General features: G+C 45.2%; 1 long non-coding RNA gene across 3 annotated transcripts in view; it reads right to left on the bottom strand.

The window, feature by feature from the left end:
• The window catches only part of LOC117197675 (uncharacterized), a 51,105-nt gene extending 33,665 nt beyond the window's left edge, over nt 1-17,440 (bottom strand). For 2 of the 3 annotated variants that reach the window (XR_007478930.1, XR_004478442.2), the window contains exons 1-2: nt 16,744-17,440; nt 1,555-1,652 (exon numbers count right to left, since the gene is read on the bottom strand). This is a non-coding gene — a long non-coding RNA (uncharacterized LOC117197675). The remainder of the gene's footprint in view (nt 1-1,554; nt 1,653-16,743) is intronic. The other variant, XR_004478443.2, reaches the window with a different exon arrangement.
• Between the last annotated feature and the right edge of the window lie 1,180 nt (nt 17,441-18,620).

Genomic DNA, 18,620 nt, shown 5'->3' with positions numbered 1-18,620 from the left:
AATAATAAGGTGTACATTTATTTTCTGTATCTTTTATTTTACAACAGATAGGTTAAAAACACAAACTCTGCAATGGTTCCCCATATCCCTTGATGAAAAGCCAAGTCTTAAAACAGGATTTTTGATTAACACCCTTGACCCTTCCAAGTCTTTGCTCACATCTAATGTTCTCAATTAGGGGTACCTTGTTGACGATTCAGTATGGCTATCTCCCTCCCTACCTTAAAATGCTGATCCCTTGAACCTTTTACTTTTTTCTGCTTTCCATAATCTACATCATCTTCTATTGTATAATATAGAGTTCTCTTAATTATTGTGCCTGTTCAGTTAATTCGTGGTCTGTCACCCCAATAGAATGTAAACTTCATGAGAGCAGGAACTTTATCTGTCTTATTCACAACTTTATCTGTCTTATTACAAGATAGGGCAAGGCTAAGGCCAAAACCTGAGTGACCTGACTGGTAAAGCTACAATGAGCCTCTTTTCGATTTAGACAGTGCATACATGCTGCAAAGAAGAATAGTGCAAAGGTGCCAGCTCCCCGTGATCCTTGTCCCACACTCCAAAATGGATAACCCTGAAAATAAAGGGGCTTGATGGATACAGTGTGAGTTGTGGGGTACCCTGTCCCTGAGAAACTGATTCTAGACTGTAGCCAAGCAGTTTTATATTCTGCAGCTCTAGTCTGAGGAGGGCATGGCAGAAAGCCCCGTACCTCATCAGAAGTGATGAGAAATGGTCTCACGATAGCCTCCCATGGGAGATAGAAAGGTGAAGGGAGATGGCCTCGGAGCAGCTCTTCCCAACCTTCATATGCTCTTGTGGTCCGGGAGCAGCTGATAAGCTTGGGCATACAGGTGTTATATAAGTGAATGTTATGAATCTTATATTCATATTTTATATTTGAATATAAGATTTTACATTTGCAAAGATTCCTTGGTACATTTGCCTTCTTTCCATCCCCACCTCCTACCCCAATGCTCATGATGGTTTCTCATATCCCTTGATGAAAATGCTTGGTTTTGCATTGCACTGGAGACTTGACTGTTATTATGCTTGGTAAGTTATAGAGATAATAGAACCACCTCATGGAGAATGGAGAAAAGAAAAGGAAAATCACGCTTACCTAACAAGCTCAGCATAGTTGCTGTGAGCATTTTAATATAATTCCTTCCAGTCTTCCCTCCACCTCTCTATATATACATTAAATAATATATATATATAAATAATATTCCTTGATGGCCTAATACATGACATATATTAACTCATTAATCCTTACGATAACCCTTTCAGATAAGTACTATCATTACCTCCTTTTAAAAAATGAGGAAACAGAAGTACAGAGAGGTTTAGTAGTTTGACCAAGATCACATACAAAGTCAGAGCTGGAATTTGAACCTATGTAGTCAGCTCCCAGTATGTGTTGTGCATTTAACCACTTCTATACCAAATGAACAATTTTACATTCTAGCATGAAGGCTGTCTTAGTTCGGGCTGTTATAACAAAATGCCACACACTGGAAGGCTTATAATCAGCAGAAATTTATTGCTCACAGTTCTGGTGGCTGCATGTCCAAGATCAAGGTGCCAGCATGGTTGGGTTCTGGTGAGGACCCTCTTCTGGTTGTAGACTGCCAACTTCTCATTGTATCCTCACATGGCAGAAGAAGACAAGTTAGGTTTCTGGAGTCTCTTTTATAAGGGCACTAATTCCATTCCTGAGGATTCCACCCTCATGACCTAAGCACCTCCCCAAGTCCCCACCTCCTAATACCATCACCATGGGGGTAAGGATTGTTACATACAAACTTGGAGAGGGGACACTCTTGAAGGAGGTCATCTAGAGGACGTGACTGCTAGTTGACCTGGGCAATAAGAAGCTCCTCATCTCTTCCCTGTCCTTGGAATGTACATTTTGCCCACTGTTCCTACACTAAGAGCTGTTTTCAAGGACACAGCCTTGAGAGAGCAATGTGGTGCTGATACCTTCTGGAGGGTATGGTGACTGAACCCCATTAAGGCCTCCATATAAACTTTTAAGATTCTGACAGGTGGGTATGAACAGGTGTCTTGCAGCCACCCAAGCCAAGCTGTGTATGTAAGTCCCCTTGCTTATTAAACCTGCCACCTACCCATCTGAAGTGGTCTGCCTCTTTCTTCCATCTCTTCTTGCCCTTCATTTATGGAGGCCAGTTTCAAATTTCACTCAAGAAACTCCTGAGGTTGTGAACCAACAATCACAAATAGACTATAGCAAAGTCAAAACACTTTTCATGTAGAAACATATTCATAAATATTCATTTTAATGTTCATCAAGTGACCATATCATAGTTTCCTTAATCAATTTTCCTATTTGGAAGATTTATGTTGTTTTTAAATTTGCACATTTATAAGCAAGGTGAGATAAATATCTTTGTACACAAAGTCTTTCTGCAGTTAGGATTATTTCCCAGAAGTGTAGATAAAGGTCAAAGGTAATAAGAACATGTACTTGGTTTTGGATCCCATTACCCAGTGGTTTTCCAAACTGGTCCACTATATGTCAGTAGCCAGCAACTTCCTGACTCAGCCCTGGATGTTCTAATCCACTGTGAGCTGGATGGTTCTCAGGAATCTCTATTTTTACCAACCCTCCTGGTGATTCTGATGTTGTTCAATTTTGGAAATGTTTGACTTATCCAAGTGTCTTCCTTTTCCATGCAAACCTTCTAGGATTTTGGATGAGTTAACTCTTTGCCACCACCTTCAGGAACAAATCCATGATAGTACCTCCAATTAAATAGAAGTGGTTGCAAACATTAATTCATTCAACAAATTCAACAAACATATATGGATGTTGATTGAGGTGCCCAGACATACAGTAATATACAAGACAAAGTTCTCACTTTCCTGGGGATTACGTTAGAGTATGATTTGGCAGACAGTATATAAGAAAACAAATAAGTTTAAAAAAAAATAAAAGATGATTTCAGAGAGTGATTTATGTTGTGAAAGTACCAAAATGGAATCCTGTGATAGGGAGTGCTGTAGAGGTGCAGGAGGGGTCACTTTACACAGGATGGTCAGAGGTGACACTGTGAAAAGAAGGATGAGTAAGTAGATCTGCCAGAAAGTATTCCAAGCAGAAGAAACTGCAAACTTGGAATGTTTGAGCAGCAGAAGAAAGAAGCCAGCAGGGGTGGAATGTGGCTGGTGAGAGGAAGAGTGGAGAGGAGAGGAGAGGGAGGCAAGGACCAGATGACGCAGGGCTGGGAGGCCTTGGTAAGGAATGACTGTGGTTACATTTGGGACATCACTGGGAGGGTTGAAGCAGGGGAATGACATGCTGTGATGCACATGCTTTAAAAAAATCACTCCAGTTCCTGTGTGTAGAGGGAGTGGAGAGGGCCAGGGGAGCAACTGAGAGACTTGTTAGGAAGCTCCTGCAATTCCCGGCAAGAGATGATGGCAGGTTGGCCTAGAGTAATGGTAATAGAGATGCAGAGAAGTGAACAGATGACAGCTGTATTTGGAGGTGGAGGGATGGGAACACCCCACCAAAGAGCTTAGTTAAGAGCAAACAGTGAAGGTAACCCCTCAAGGAACGAACTGAAGTAGAGGGTCTTGGATTCTATTCTAGCGCTCTCATCAGCCCACCTTGTGACCTTGAACTAGTCACTTTATCACTCCTAGCCTCCCTTTCCAGGGTCGAAATAAACATGTAAGACAATTTCTAGTCCCAACATATTCTTATCGATTTTTTGATGTCATATCCTCTTCCTACTTTACCCGACAAATATTTAGCAAATGCTCACTAAGTGCCAACCCTGTACAGGCATACCTTGTTTTATCGGGCTTCACTTATTGCACTTCACAGATATTGTGCTTTTCTACCAACTGAAGGTTTGCGGCAACTCTGTCAAGCAAGTCTATCAGCACCATTTTTCTAACAGCATTTGCTCACTTTGTGTCCCTGTGTCCCATTTTGGTAATTCTCACGGTATTTCAAACTTTTTAGTTATTATCGTATTTGTTATGGTGGTCTGTGATCAGTGATTTTTAATGTTATTACTACAACGTGCTGGAGGCTCAGATGATGGTTCGCATTTTTTGGCAATGAAGTATTTTTAAATTAAGGTATGTACATCGCTTTTCTTAGACATAATGTTATATTGCACACTTAATAGACCGCAGTATAGTATAAACAGAACTTTTACATGCACTGGGAAACCAAAAATTTCATGTGGCTCACTTTGTTGTGATACTCGTTTTATTGTGGTGGTCTGGACCTCAACCTGCAATATCCCTGAGTATTCCTATACTGCGTATTGATGGATCCATCAGACACTCATCTCCTCCGTGGAGCTGACAGCTTCGGAGAAGCGATTGATATTAAATATATAACTGTACAAGGGATTATTTAAATAGCTACTGTGATAAGAGCTACTATGGAGAATCACAGGGGATATAGGCCTGACTGGAGGTTATGGAAAAGCTTCCCTGAAGAAGGGGTGTTTCGGCTGTGGTGCCTGGTGAGGACATGGTCTGTTTAAGACAAATCAAAACCCTCATAGGCTGTGTTTTGTGAACTTTGACCCTGCAAGCCCAGCCACCTTTAGAGTCAGCTACTTGTGGACCGAAGTGACTCCAGCCCAGGCCTGCTGCAAGGGGACCACGTGGTCCTGGGCACATTCTCTCCTGAGGTCAGCCAGTTCTAGTTTGATAAAGCCAAACATTTTTCCTAGAATTGAATGTCATCGGGAGGCATATTCTGTGACCTGATGTCATGATACCCCTGAGTGAAGGAGGCATTTGTCAACACACCAGGTACCTCGGTCTCTTTCTCTGCCTCTATAGAGGGCTCTGGGACAGAACGCCAATTGCTGAGCCTCTTGGGGCCAGATTTGGCCTGTCCATTTGGAAAACAGGCACACTCCCCATTTTCAATTTTGAGGATCCTATCAAGAATGAGTTTCTCCAGTACAAGATAGAGAAAAGTGTTTCATGTTGCCCTGGTCTTTCTGAGAGTGACTGATTACTCTAGTGCCCCATCCAAGCCCTTCTCCCCACCCAACCATCACACGAAGACACTGAAACAGAACACTCCCTGGGCAAGAGTTTCCAGGATCTTGGGACTGATCCTTCAGCAGCAGGAGTCAGAGAATGATTACATTGTTTTCTTCCTCTTTGGAGAATTCTAGGCAAACTCTCACTCTATGTGAGATCACCCACTGGCCGGCTCCAGGGTATTAGCAAGCCTGGCGACACTGCAGATGGAGAAGAAACCCCTTTTCAGAGGCTGGAGAGCCTAAGAGGAGGACATCTGTGGCTCTGTCTCCAGGGCCCTGTCCCAGTGTACCAAGAATAGCCCACAGCCCATAAAGAGGGTGCCCTGTTCACCAACTGGTTTTCTAATCAGGAATGCTGAGAGCACTTTAAAAATCCATCTTTATGGAATATTTCCATAACCCTGACTAAGAGCCCATAGCAAGGCAATGCGGTACAATGACTAGGTGAACAGATTCTGCGGCCAGGTTGCTTGGGTTCAAATTTTAAACCTTGTGACTTCAGACAAATCATCCTCTAAGCTTTACTTTCCATATGTTTATATGGAACTTGTAAAAGTACACCTATCATAGGTTGTTGGTTTTTTAATTGAGATAAAATTGACTTCTTATATTAGTTTCAAGTATACCTATCACACGTTTTTAATTTGAAGAAATAAATGAACCGATGTAGGTAATGTGTATGCGCAGGGTCTGAGTTCTATCACTAATGTCATGTTTCCTGTCATTGCTGTCAGCCGCTGGGGGATGGTCTAGTTGCTAGCTACTGAGCACAGGTGGCCACATAGTCATCGGAAAGGTTTACAGATGGGAAGCAGGAGATCTGTCACCAATTCTCCCGCTGACCTTGGCCAAGACACCACATCTGAAGAGGAAAAGAATGAAAGGAAAAGGACTCAAAGATCCTAATTAGCACTTTATCATTCTTTAAGAGGGCTCACATCGGTCAATCAGAAGAAGATAAAAGTACCAAATTAGCAGCGTGATTTTTTTAGGGCTTCCTTTTCCCTTTCAGCATCTTTATCCCACAGGACATTCCCACTTCCCCATGCTTCCCCAGGTGCTCCTGGTAGGAGGAGCCCACCTGCCCGTGGCAGAATGTTCTGTGCTGAACATTAGTGCTACGGGTGGCTCTGGAGACCATCTGTCCTGGCTTTCTCTTCGCAGGTGAGGAAACCGAGGTCCAAAGCCATGAAGGGATGGACCCACCATCATACAACTACGGGGCCCAGAGCCCGGACTGGAACCCGCTCTACATTTGCCACTCCCCCTGCTTCTCATCTTCCACCCAAGTGCGTAACAGGGCCACGAGGAAGGAGTGACGCCTGGCCCCTCGTGTGAGGAGACTTGCTGGGAATGCAATAACCTCCGAAGAGGCCAAAGCACAAGAATCGGGAGGGCTGTCTTGCCTCGAACTGGACGGGCCAAGCTGGATGCGTATTTTGAGTCAACTACCTAATTCTTCTGCGTCTTTTTGCTCATGTCAACTCCAGTTGCTCGTCAAGCATGGCTTTCCCCTACCTAACCAATCATTATACGAAAAGGCCCTAAGGGGATCGAACTTGTTTCAGATATGAAGTTGCTCAAAGGGGTTATTCAGCCCCTGACCCCTGAGGGAATCCATTTGAAGCTTTAAGCCCCGTTCCCAGGATATCGTGCTCAGTGTTTCTTACCAGCTGAATGACTGAAGTTGATGGCTCTCAGGCCCCAACCAGCTTTGGAGCTTTCTCTTCCAGTGAGTGAACAAAGCCCATTCAGAAACCCAAACCTACCCCCTGCCAGCCCTTGGGGTCCAGGCCCAGCTCCTGGATTTGTGCAGCCGGGAGGGGAAAACGCCTGCCGCCGGCTTGAATGGGCCCATTATGCACAGCTAATTCCACAGCAGAACACTGTGTCTCTGAGGGCCTGGCAGCAACTGGTCCTACCTGTTTAGAGTCAGTACATTCTGTTTGCTGGAGGGATGAAGGGAGCGCAGCACATACCACCTCTCACCATCATAAATGCCATTTTGGGTTAAAGATTACCACGTACAGTAGTACTGTAGTCAGACTGCACACAGTGAGCGCCCTTCCCAGGGAGGCCAGCGGGCAGTGTATAAAGGGGGTCATTGTGTGCGCCGGGCGAGGGAGGGCGAGGCATCTACCCGTGCCAAGTATGGTCTCATAGCTCATACACTCGGGAGGGGGAGGTTGGAACACTGTGAGTGTATGTTCTCATTTTATAAGACAATCTATTTACATCCACTATTGACACTGGGGTGCTCTTACTGAAGTTGGAAGTTGTGTCATTCAATAAAATACCCTATCAGACTAACCTGACAGTACCTCAACGAGATGTCACACACACACACAAAGTTCCCATCTTTGGCCAGAACTGGCTTTTTTGTAGCCAGAGCCATCCTCTGCCTGCTGTAGCCAGAGCCATCCTCCGCCGTGTGGACCTGCCTGTAGACTGACAGCTGGGGGGTGTTTCTTACCAACTGAATGACTGAAGTTGATGGCTCTCAGGCCCCAACCAGCCTCTGCTGTCTGCCAGAGAGAAAGCAAGAATGTTCCCCTCCTGAGGTCTCAATTTACAGGCTTTTCACTCTGACAATTAGGCAAGGTTTGCCACCTGCACTCCTAGTTCAAGGTCCCTCCCAAGAGAGTCCTGACATCACCTTGAGTCAGCCCAGCTGTGACTCCACCTGTTTCCACTGCCGCTTCCAGCCTTCTGGGGCTGGAAGGCTATAACCTTGGCCAACTTTGTAGGTCAGCAAAACCAGATGGATGATTTGGCAAGACCAAGGAGATGCTCCTCTCCTAGGAAAAAAAACAATTCCCCAGTGCCTAAAATTCCATCTTCAGTGCACAATTACTTTGTGTCAAACATTGTTCTCTGTTGCAATTCTCACTTCAAATCCAAGGCCCTCTGGGAGAATAGGAATAGAAATGTTTAGCATTGAAGTACATTTGTCAGACTGGGAAAGGTAGTGTGAAAATCTTGGGTGTTGGAGGAGGTGGGAGCTGTACTGGAAACACAGGAAGGGAATCCAAGGAGCTTTGAAACAGGTCGAGTGCTAAGGAGGAACTGAGGCATATAAGGCACAATGAGAATATTTCCTGAGTGGTCAGAGTTATAGATTCTTGTTTCTCCTTCCCCCTTAAAAACCTGAAACAAAAACAAAAACATAAGCTTTCATGCATATGAATTTATAGTGACTGTAGTGGACACTGTTGTTTGCCCATTCAACAAAAAACATTCCCCTTTCTTTTGGGAACATTTCCTTCTGTACTTTAAGTCCATGTGGTTCAGGTGAAGCTGATTTCACCACCAGGCTATAAGCATCATCTAGGCCTGGTCCATCAGATCACTGCATTCCACAGGCCCACTGGCCACAGTCACTGTTACATGGATAGGTAGGCATGTAGCCTGAGCTAAGCCAGTGAAGCTCAAATGTAGGGCTTTGGATGAAACTATTGGAAAAGGGGACCTGCCTTTTTGCTGGTGGGGCTAAGCTGATCTAATGTGGGCCTAGACCAGCTAGTGGTCTTCTGATCATGGCATGTAAAGAGCCTGCCTGGGAGTGAAACCAATTCAGAGGAGTACAGAATTAAAACTTTCAGAGAGCCATATTCTTTAAGATAGCATTCAAATCCTTAGATCCAACTACACTTGCAGGCAGCATAACCTCAGAATTTTTACTTACATGAGCCAGAAAATGTTCCCCTCTTCCTTAAGCCAGTTTGAGTCTCTGATACAACAGAACAAGTTCTCAGTATTATACTGACTCTATAATACAGTTCACACTGGCGCATGTCACCAGCAGCTGGCAGCCTTCTTCTCTACCTGATTCTGCCACATTCCAGGGAACTTGGCTCAAACTGGGCCTCAGTGTACCCATCAGCTAACTGGGGATAATGATGGGGCAGATAGAAAGGAGGAAAATAGAATTACTGATATGGAAGAACTTTGCTCTCCTTGGAAGTAATATACTATAGAAATCCAAAGTCTTAAGTTGACAAAGGTAGACCTCACATTTTGGCCGTAGAAGTCTGGAGCTTTGCCACTCAAAGTGAGGTCCCTGGACCAGCAGCGGGCGTCACCTGGAACTTGTTAGAACTGCAGAACCTCATCTTTATTCCAGAGCTACAAATCAGCGTCTGCATTTTTATAAGGGCCTCAAGTGATTTGCGTACACATGAAAGATAGGGAGACACTGTTCACAAGACCCCAGGAGGATAGGGCCCCAAGAACACTTCTATTTTATATGCTGGGGTACCATGCATGATCTCAGTTAAAAGTAGGTTCCCTTGGGCTTCCCTGGTGGCGCAGTGGTTGAGAGTCCCCCTACTGATGCAGGGGACAGGGGTTCGTGCCCCAGTCCGGGAAGATCCCACATGCCGCGGAGCGGCTGGGCCCGTGAGCCGTGGCCGCTGAGCCTGCGCGTCCGGAGCCTGTGCTCCACAGCGGGAGAGGCCACAACAGTGAGAGGCCTGCGTACCGCAAAAAAACAAAAAAAAAGTAGGTTCCCTTGCTGTCAAGTAGCTTGCAAATACTTATCACTTCAATCTCCACATTTCACAGGGGGGTAAACTAAGGCTGAGAAAGGATGAATGACCTATCTAGGATGAGAATTAGCTGCTCAGTCAGGATGAAAAGTAGGTATTCTGAACTTTGTGACCTTAGGTAAAGGTTTCTTAGATATGATACCAAAAGCATGATCCATTAAAATGTTTTAATAAATTGGACTATGTCCAAATTTAAAACTTCTGCTCTTCAAAAGATACTGTTAAAAAAATAAAAAGACAAGCCATAGCCTGGTAGAAAATGTTTGCAAAACACATATTTGATAAAGGACTTTTATCCTCTCAAACTCAAAAATAAAAAAACAAACAACCCAATTAAAATGGGGAAAATATTTGCAGATAGTTCACAAAAAAGTTATACAGATGGCAAATGACCACACAAAAAGATGTTCAACACCTTTAGTTATTAGGAAAATGTAAATAAAACCACAATGAGATACCTGTACATAGTTACTATTGGCAAAAACAAAAAACAGACCAAGTGCAGTGAGCAGGATGTGAAACATCTAAAATGTTCATATATTTCTGGCAAGAACACAAAAATGGAACAGTCACTTTGGAAACAATTTGGTGGTTTCATACAAATGTAAACATCTACTTACCATGTGACCCAGGAACACCACCCTTCGGTATTTACCCAAGAGAAATGCAAGAAGTGTTATATGTGACTATTTATGGAGGCTTTAGCCACAATACCTAAAACCTGGAGATAACCTAAATATCCTTCCACTGGTGAATGGATAAATAAAATCGTGGTACATCCATAAAACGAATCCTCCTCGGCAATAAAAAAAGAATGAAAAAAAAGGAATATGGATGAATCGCAAAAGCACTGCACTGAATGAAGCTCGACTCAAAAGGGTACATACTGTACGATCTCACATAACATCCTGAAAAAAAGCAAAACTATAGGCACAAAAATCGGATCAGTACCTGCCAGGGGCTGAGGTAGGGGGAGGTAGTAGACCATAAAGGGGCTGTATTAGTTTGCTAGGGCTGCTCTAATAAAGGGCCACAAACTGGGTGGCTTAAACGATAGAGATTTATTATCTTACGGTTCTCAGATTCTGAAATCAAAGTGTTGGCAGTGTTGGTTCCTGCTGAGGGCTGTGAGGGAAGGATCTGCTCCAGGCCCCTCTCCTTGACTTGTAGGTGGTCACCTTCATGTTCACATTCTGTCCTGTGTGTGTGTGTGTGTGTCCAAATTTCCCCTTTTTACAAGGACACCGGTAATATTGGATTAGGGCCCACTCTAATGGACCTCATTTTGATTTGATTTCCTCTGTAAAGACTCTATCTCCAAATAAGGCCATATTCTGAGGTACTGAGGGTTAGGAGTTCACCACAGGAATTTTGGAGGCACACAATTCAACCCAAAAAAGGGGGCACAAGGAAACTTCTTGGGGCTACAGAACTGTTCTACACCCTAACTGTGGTGGTAGGCCCATGTATGTATGCATTTGCCAAAACTCAAAAAACTATACGCTAAGAAGGGTGCATTTTACCGCATGTAACATCATTTTTAAACACTAAAAAATATAGCACGTCTCCTAAATTTTTCATCAAAAGATCATTAATCTTCCCAATCTACTGTGCTGTCCTGACTATACCGTGTGTTCCAGCCATCTGTGAAGGTAAAGGATTGTTTCTCAGAACCCCAAGTAGCTCACAGTTTCACAGAAAAAGCTATTTTTCCACTGTGTGAATTAATCTAAAGTAACATTCCACCAAAGCATGAAGATTCCATCTCATCAAATGGCACGTTTAATGAATTGCCCTTCTTGAGGGGGATGAAGTAATGCAAACGGAGTGCCAGCTGGGACAATCTGGTCTGGGACCTGCCGAGGTTAGCTGGAGCTGGGCTCCACTCCCAACAGGTAGAAGTTCCACATTTTGCCCACAAGTCTCTGGTGTCTCACCTGAGGCCACTCAGAGGCCACTCAGAGGGAGACAGGAGATCAAAGAGCCTGCCAGCTACACTCAGATGCACAGGAAAGAACTCAGGAGGTGACCTCATCTTCACAGGAGGGGAATGGGTGCGTGGACCTGCTCACACACTTCATTTGAGCTGGGGCGGGCAGGCGGGTTAGATATGTACAGACGTTGCTTCACAACAGAGGAAAAATGTTCAAAGGGGCCAGAGATAGCAAACCTTGGAGCCCTCCCCCACCCCGTCCCTGGCAACTTCTCCTGTCCCTCTGCTTTCTTATCTGTCTTATTCTGCCACCATCTGACTTTGAGCCATCCTGCAGGTCACTGACCGTACCTGCTCAGGCCAAATGGAATTGCTTGACCAGTAGTGGAAGCAGGAAGTCTTTGTTCCTTCCTCTTTTTCCCTGTGTGTGTGTGTGTGTGTGTGTGTGTGCGTATAACCTAAGTCAAGGTATACAGGGGTGACTGGAGAAGAGGAACCATGTTTCTGGAAGGATCCAGAATGTGCTACAGCATATGCTGATTCCCCAGCCCCCAGCTTTCAGGAAAGGTGCTTTCTTTGTAGACAGTACCTTCTGAACATTCCCACTTCATCCGTCTGCAGGGGAGGGTGTGGCAGAGGCCGACTGCAGCCAACAAGGAGCCAAAGGGAAAAAAGGGAGCTCAGAGCAAATCCTCTCCAGGGGCTTGATGGGAGCATCCCCCAGACACGGCTCAGTACAGGTAAGGAGCGTGGAGCCTCACGCAGTGCATGGGGAGGTGGGGGGCACGGGGGACTGCTGTTGGCATGTTGGCAGCTGCCGGGCCAGCCTCTGAGGAGTATGACAACACGGCTTGTTCTTTCCAGTTACCTGTCAGAAGTGAGCTCACTGTTTTGTTAACCTTCTCAGCCTTCACATTTTTGTGGACGCTCTGTCTAGCTTCTATCTAGTCTGGCCCTGCTGTTTCATCTCTTTGTGTTTTTATTTCAGGTACTTTTTTTCAATCTCCTAAATTTTATTTTTCCTAATTTTATTTCCTAAACTGATACCAAAAAGCCTTCCATTTCCATGGCCTTAGTTTTCCTGTCTGTAAAATGGGGCTAGAGGAAGGGTCCTTCTGAAGGGTCAGTTCTGTGTCCAAAGAGCAGGAGATTTGGGCTCAGTAGGTCTGGATTTCCAAGGTTTTATCTCCCACACATTTATAAAGACTACAAGAAACTAACACAACATTGTAAAGCAATTATACTCCAATAAAGATGTTAAAAAAAACAGGAAAGAGGGCTTCCCTGGTAGCGCAGTGGTTGAGAGTCCGCCTGCCGATGCAGGGGACATGGGCTCGTGCCCTGGTCCGGGAAGATCCCACATGCCGCGGAGCGGCTGGGCCCGTGAGCCATGGCCGCTGAGCCTGCGTGTCCGGAGCCTGTGCTCCGCAACGGGAGAGGCCACAACAGTGAGAGGCCCGCGTACCACACACAAAAAAAAGAACAGGAAAGAAAGAAAGGAAATCAGCTGAAAAAACGTCTCTTTGGCAAAGGATTACCTTGAGCTGGTTAGTTTTAAGAAATTGCAGACACAGGAGAAGCTCTGAAAACCAAATAGAAGTTACCCTTTTGTAAAAGACATTTCCAAGTGAACTCTCCATTTGTAAGGGTGTATCCATCCCTCTCTGCACCAGGAAGAGGAGGATGACTCTAAATCCCTAGAAACTCTTATCATTGGAGAAGGCAACGACTTTAAGAACTCTGAATAACAACCTTACTCTTGTTTACTTTGCTTTTCCTGGTCACCTCCCGTAATTGACTCTGCCGCCCCAAACATCTTCTTTTGTCTTTAGCTGAAGATGGTATTTAAGGTGATGGCTTTGGCCATTCGGGAGAGTTACTCAGTTTTCCTGGGTACCGCTTACGTATACAGAAGGTATACACGTTATTGTACTTGTGCTTGTTTTTCTCCTGTTAATCTTTTTATTACAGGGATGTCTCAGCCATGAACCTAGAAGGGTAAAGAGAAAATTATTTTTTTCCCCTACATTTTGCTTCCCCCATCTTTTCTTTAATCTCACAACCACCCTGGGAGGCAGGTGCTACAATTATCCCCATTTCACAGGTGAAGCTGAGGCACAAATAGGTTGAGTAACTTGCCTAATTTCCCATGACCAGTTAGTGGTGGAGCCAGTACTCAGAAGAGGTCTGTCTGGTCCATCCTATTTCCCAACTATGCTGTAGCACCAAAAAAAGCACTAGGGTGAGGACAGGGGGAAATCGTGTGGCTGATATTAGAGGCATCTTGTAAACTTTACCCACAGCAAAAGCAAGAAACTAAGGTAGGGGAACATTCTCAATTTTTTTTTTTTTTTTTCTTGCGTTACGCGGACCTCTCACTGTTGCGGCCTCTCCCATTGCGGAGCACAGGCTGCAGACGCGCAGGCTCAGCGGCCATGGCTCACGGGCCCAGCCGCTCCACGGCATGTGGGATCTTCCCAGACCGGGGCACGAACCCGTGTCCCCTGCATCGGCAGGCAGACTCTCAACCACTGCCCCACCAGGGAAGCCCAATTTTTTTTTTTTAAATAATCAACTTTCTCTTCTTTTTTCTGAGTATTTATGCTATTAGTCAATAAGTGCAATTCTCTAAATATGCAGATACAAGACAAGTAACTCTTACGTGAACTTTTGTATACGCACACCCAAGTATGTAAAAATATGGAGAATAAAATAAGCTAGTTGATCGCTCATAACCGGTGGTCTATTTTTGAGTAAAAAATAAGTTTGAAAATACTGCCCCTGCTGTGTTTAGCTCTTCACTTTCAAACCCTGATTTAGCACTTTACATTGCCCCGGGTAAAGAGAAACTCCTTAATAAATTGGTGGCAGAGTTTCTTCCAGCCTCTTTCCCAACCACCACCAAGGACCTGAGTTACCCACATTCTGGAAAGGAATGAGGCAGAGCCAGCAGAGAGGCCCAAGTTAGCAACGTGCTGGGCTCTGCTGGGCTCACAGATCCATGACGCCAGGGAGCCCTGGGGTGGTGGGTGGGAGATCTGTTACATAACTGAGCAGTAAGAATCAGGGCCTATCACAGGCAGGGCCCAGCCCAAGATACAAGATGGATAAATCTAGCATCACAGCCTGGCCAGCCTTTCCTTGGAGGTGCTTGTCCATCTCCCTACCAGGCACGCTTCTCACCTCCAGGCACTTTTACTAACTAGCCCGTAAGGCCATCCTCCCTATCAACTAATTTCTGCTAAGATGTTTATCTGTGAATTGGTTCAATTGAACTAGCTCCCTGACAGTATTTGAATTTTAATAGAGGATTTCTGCAGACCCCGAAGAATTAATCACCGAATTACAGTCTCTAAGAGGGGAAGGGATTGAGCCATCAGCTAATCCAGGGTTACAGATTCTCATGTCTCCAGGGGCAGGCAGTAAATGCAGATGTCGGAAGCAGGCACAGAACAGTAGGGAGTGGTGGAAGATTGTGGCAGAATGGAGAACCATGTCCTATCTAAGGGCTTTCAAATTCCAGCTCTTAAAAACATTCTTCAGGCAAAATACAGAAATACAAACAAAGCAAAACAAAAACAGCTATACACTAAATGCAACGTGGTATTCTTGCTTAGATCCTGGGACAGCTAGTGGAAAAACCAGTTACATGCAAATAAATTCTGTAGTTTAGATAATAATGTATCAATGTTAATTTCTTAAATGTACCATGATTGTGTAAGATGTTAATGTTAGAGGGAGTTGTATACACGGGAATTCTCTGTATTGTCTTTGCAACATTTTTATAAACCTAAAATTATTCCAAAGTGATGTTTATTAAAAACAAATAGCTACATCCATTGGGTGAGATTTTTGATAACAGAAGGTATAAGGGTTACTATGTCTATGAGCTTTATATATACTAATCCACTTAATCCTCATGACCATTCTATCAGGTAAATAGAAGTACTTGCCTCCTTTTCTCAATGGGGAAACTAAGGCACAGACAAGTTAAGTATCTTGCCCAAGGTCACACAGTTAGAAACCAGGCTTCTAATCCAAATGCACAGTATTTATTCCTACACCAGCGCACTTGTGGGATGTAACACATATTTATCAGGAAGTCAACCTGTAACTAGGAGGCAGGGTGGGGACTGCAGTGAGATGAGTGAGACACCTCCTTGGGCACAAAATTTAAGAGGCACTACCACCTCACAACACCTCACATCATTAGGATGGGTGCTATCAAGAGAAAAGGAAGGGAAAGGAAGGCAAGGGAAGGGAAGGGAAGGGAAAAATCGTTGGCAAGGATGAGGAGAAGTTGGAACCCTTGTGCACTGTTGATGGGAAGGGAAAATGGTGCAGCTGCTAAAAGGTGGAAGCAACCCAAGTGTCCATGAATGGATGAATGGATAAGCAAAATGTGGTACATACATGCAATGGAATATTGCTCAGTCTTAAAAAGGATTGGAAATTCTTATACATGCTACAATATGGATGAAGCTTGAGGACATTATGTTAAGTGAAATAATCCAGTCACAAAAAGGCAAGTGATTCCACTTATATGAAGCACCTAGAGTTGCAAATGTATAGAGATGGAAAGTAGAATGGTGGTTGCCAGGGGCTGGGGGAGGAGGGAAGGGGGAGTTACTGTTTAATGGCTATAGTGTTTCAGTTTGGGAAGATGAATGGTGGTGATAGTTTCACAACAATGTGAATGTACTTAATACCACTGTACTGCACACTTAAAAATAGTTAGGATGGTAAATTTTATGTTAGGTGTGTTTCACCACAATTAAATATAAAATAAATTAAAATAAAATAAAAATTTAAGGGGCCCTAAAATTTTCAGTCATCAAGATAAATAATATTCTAATGCAATATTTTTTAAAAATCCAAATTAATGGGAAAAAAATCCACAAGGAAAAAAATACCAAAATTTTAAATAAAGACAGGATCACGGACAGTGTCGTATCAAATTATATTGGAGTCCGAGGCAAGAGGAAAAATGGCAACACTGATCCTGAAGGACACACCCCCTTGAGAGCATATGGGAATTTTAGGGCTGATGGGGCATGGGGTATATATTGAAAAGGCTCCCCACATGATTCTGATATTCAGTATTCCCTGCCGCCCCCCTCCACCCCCCACCCCCTGCCGCCACAGGAAAAAAGAAAGAAAAATTTCAGCATGGACTGGAAGAAACAGAGATCCAAAGTGGTTAACTTTCACTTACTGGAGGTCCTCTCTGGTGAGCAAATGAACTCATGGTGGAATGTCTGGGAGCTCAGTAGCCTGAGAAGGAGGCATCTGGGGGCTGGATGCCCTGGTGCCCCATTCCAGCACAGCTCTGCCTTGGGGACCCTGTGACCCAGGCTTTGAGGTGCTCGTTAGGACACCAAACCTACACATGTGTGGCCAGATCTTTTGGACATGTCGTTATCCGCCAGCTCCAGGCTGATTTTAAAATGTGTTTCAGACCTCACCACCCAGCACCCTGCTACCCTTTGCCAACTCCCTTGGGAGTTACAGATGGGGAGGCAGCAGCAGGACAAGTTTCTGCAGCAACACCTGGGGTTTAGGTACCGCCATTAGCAATGCAAATGCAGGGGAGTGTCAGCTGATTTATTAAATGGAGCCCTTGGCGCGTCCTCTTGCCCCACTTGGGTTCATCTGTCATCCCCTCATCAGCCCCGGGAGCCGGGTGCATGCGCTACATGTGCTAACCCAGCTCAATTAATATTGTCTCAGTGCTCCGGATTTCTGGAGGCTTATTTCTTTTCTTTTTTTGAAATTTATTTATTTATTTTTGGCAGCGTTGGGTCTTTGTTGCTGCGCGTGGGCTTTCTCCAGTTGGGGCGAGCGGGGGCTACTCTTCGTTGCGGTGCGCGGGCTTCTCATTGCGGTGGCTTCTCTTGTTGCGGAGCACGGGCTCTGGGTCCACGGGCTTCAGTAATTGTGGTGTGTGGGCTCAGTGGTTGTGGCACACGGGCTTAGTTGCTCCGCGGCATGTGGGATCTTCCCGGACCAGGGCTTGAACCTGAGTCCCCTGCATTGGCAGGCGGATTCCTAACCACTGAGCCACCAGGGAAGCCCCAGGCTTATTTGGATACCGGTGATTAGTCATGAGATCCTGTCAGTAGCCTTGTAGGACCGCACCCTCTCTCTCTCTGTGTGATTTTCTGTTTTCTTTACCAGGGAGCAGACAACTCATTTCTTTCTTTCTCAGCCTGCAGGGCCTGGCCCTGTCGGCCAGCACCTCCAGCCACACTGCTTTCTCACCCTGGGGTCCCTGCAGATGTGACTCCTCCCATACCTTTCCCCTTCCTGCCTTTCTCCCTTCCGCGAACACCTCAACTATTCCTGTTCTTCAGCGGTTCTCAACTGGGAGCCATCTTGCCTTCCCAGGGACATCTGGCAACGTCCAGAGACACTGCGACTGTCATAGATGGGGCGTTGGGGGCGGTGCTACTAACGTCTGGTGAGTAGAGGTCTAGGCTGCTGCTAAAGGTTGTACAGTTCCCAGGACACCCCCGCCCCCCAGCAAGAATTATCTGGCCCCCAATGTCAATAGTCCCGAGGTCAAGAAACACTGGCCCAACTAACCAGATCCGTCAATCGCAGCTCAAGCATCATCTCCTCTGACAGGGAAGCCATGTCTGAGCAGACTTCCCTGCCATCCTCAACCCACCCCCGCCCCAAATGCACAGCAGACTCGGCCATTTTCAGGACATGCCCCTACTTCCCTTTAGAGTACTTACCATAATTTGCCGATATATTTTTGTGCTTTTGTTTGATTAATGTCTATTCCCAGGCCCAGGCTGCACAAGCTCAGGGCCCTTGTCTATGTTCACACACCTCTGCATCCCCAGAGCAGAGCAGGTTGCTTAATACATGGTAGGTTCTATGGGCTTTACTGGATGAACCAATGGATACATACTCCTTCTGTATTCCCTGTGAAGGACCCTCCAGGTTCAAGGCAGTCCTTAGGACCCGCTGGACTGAAATAGCTGGGAAAGGGCTCAGCCTCTGTGTAACACTGGTTGCTGACAATGAGGGGTGAACAGATCCTGATTAAGCGTCTCCCCCTTCCTGACCCTTCCATCCTCTCCT

Source organism: Orcinus orca, chromosome 8 (genome assembly GCF_937001465.1).
Source record: "Orcinus orca chromosome 8, mOrcOrc1.1, whole genome shotgun sequence".
Taxonomy (NCBI): Eukaryota; Metazoa; Chordata; class Mammalia; order Artiodactyla; family Delphinidae; genus Orcinus; species Orcinus orca.
Note: the sequence above shows the minus strand (reverse complement) of the source record. Positions and strands in the feature narration are given on the sequence as shown.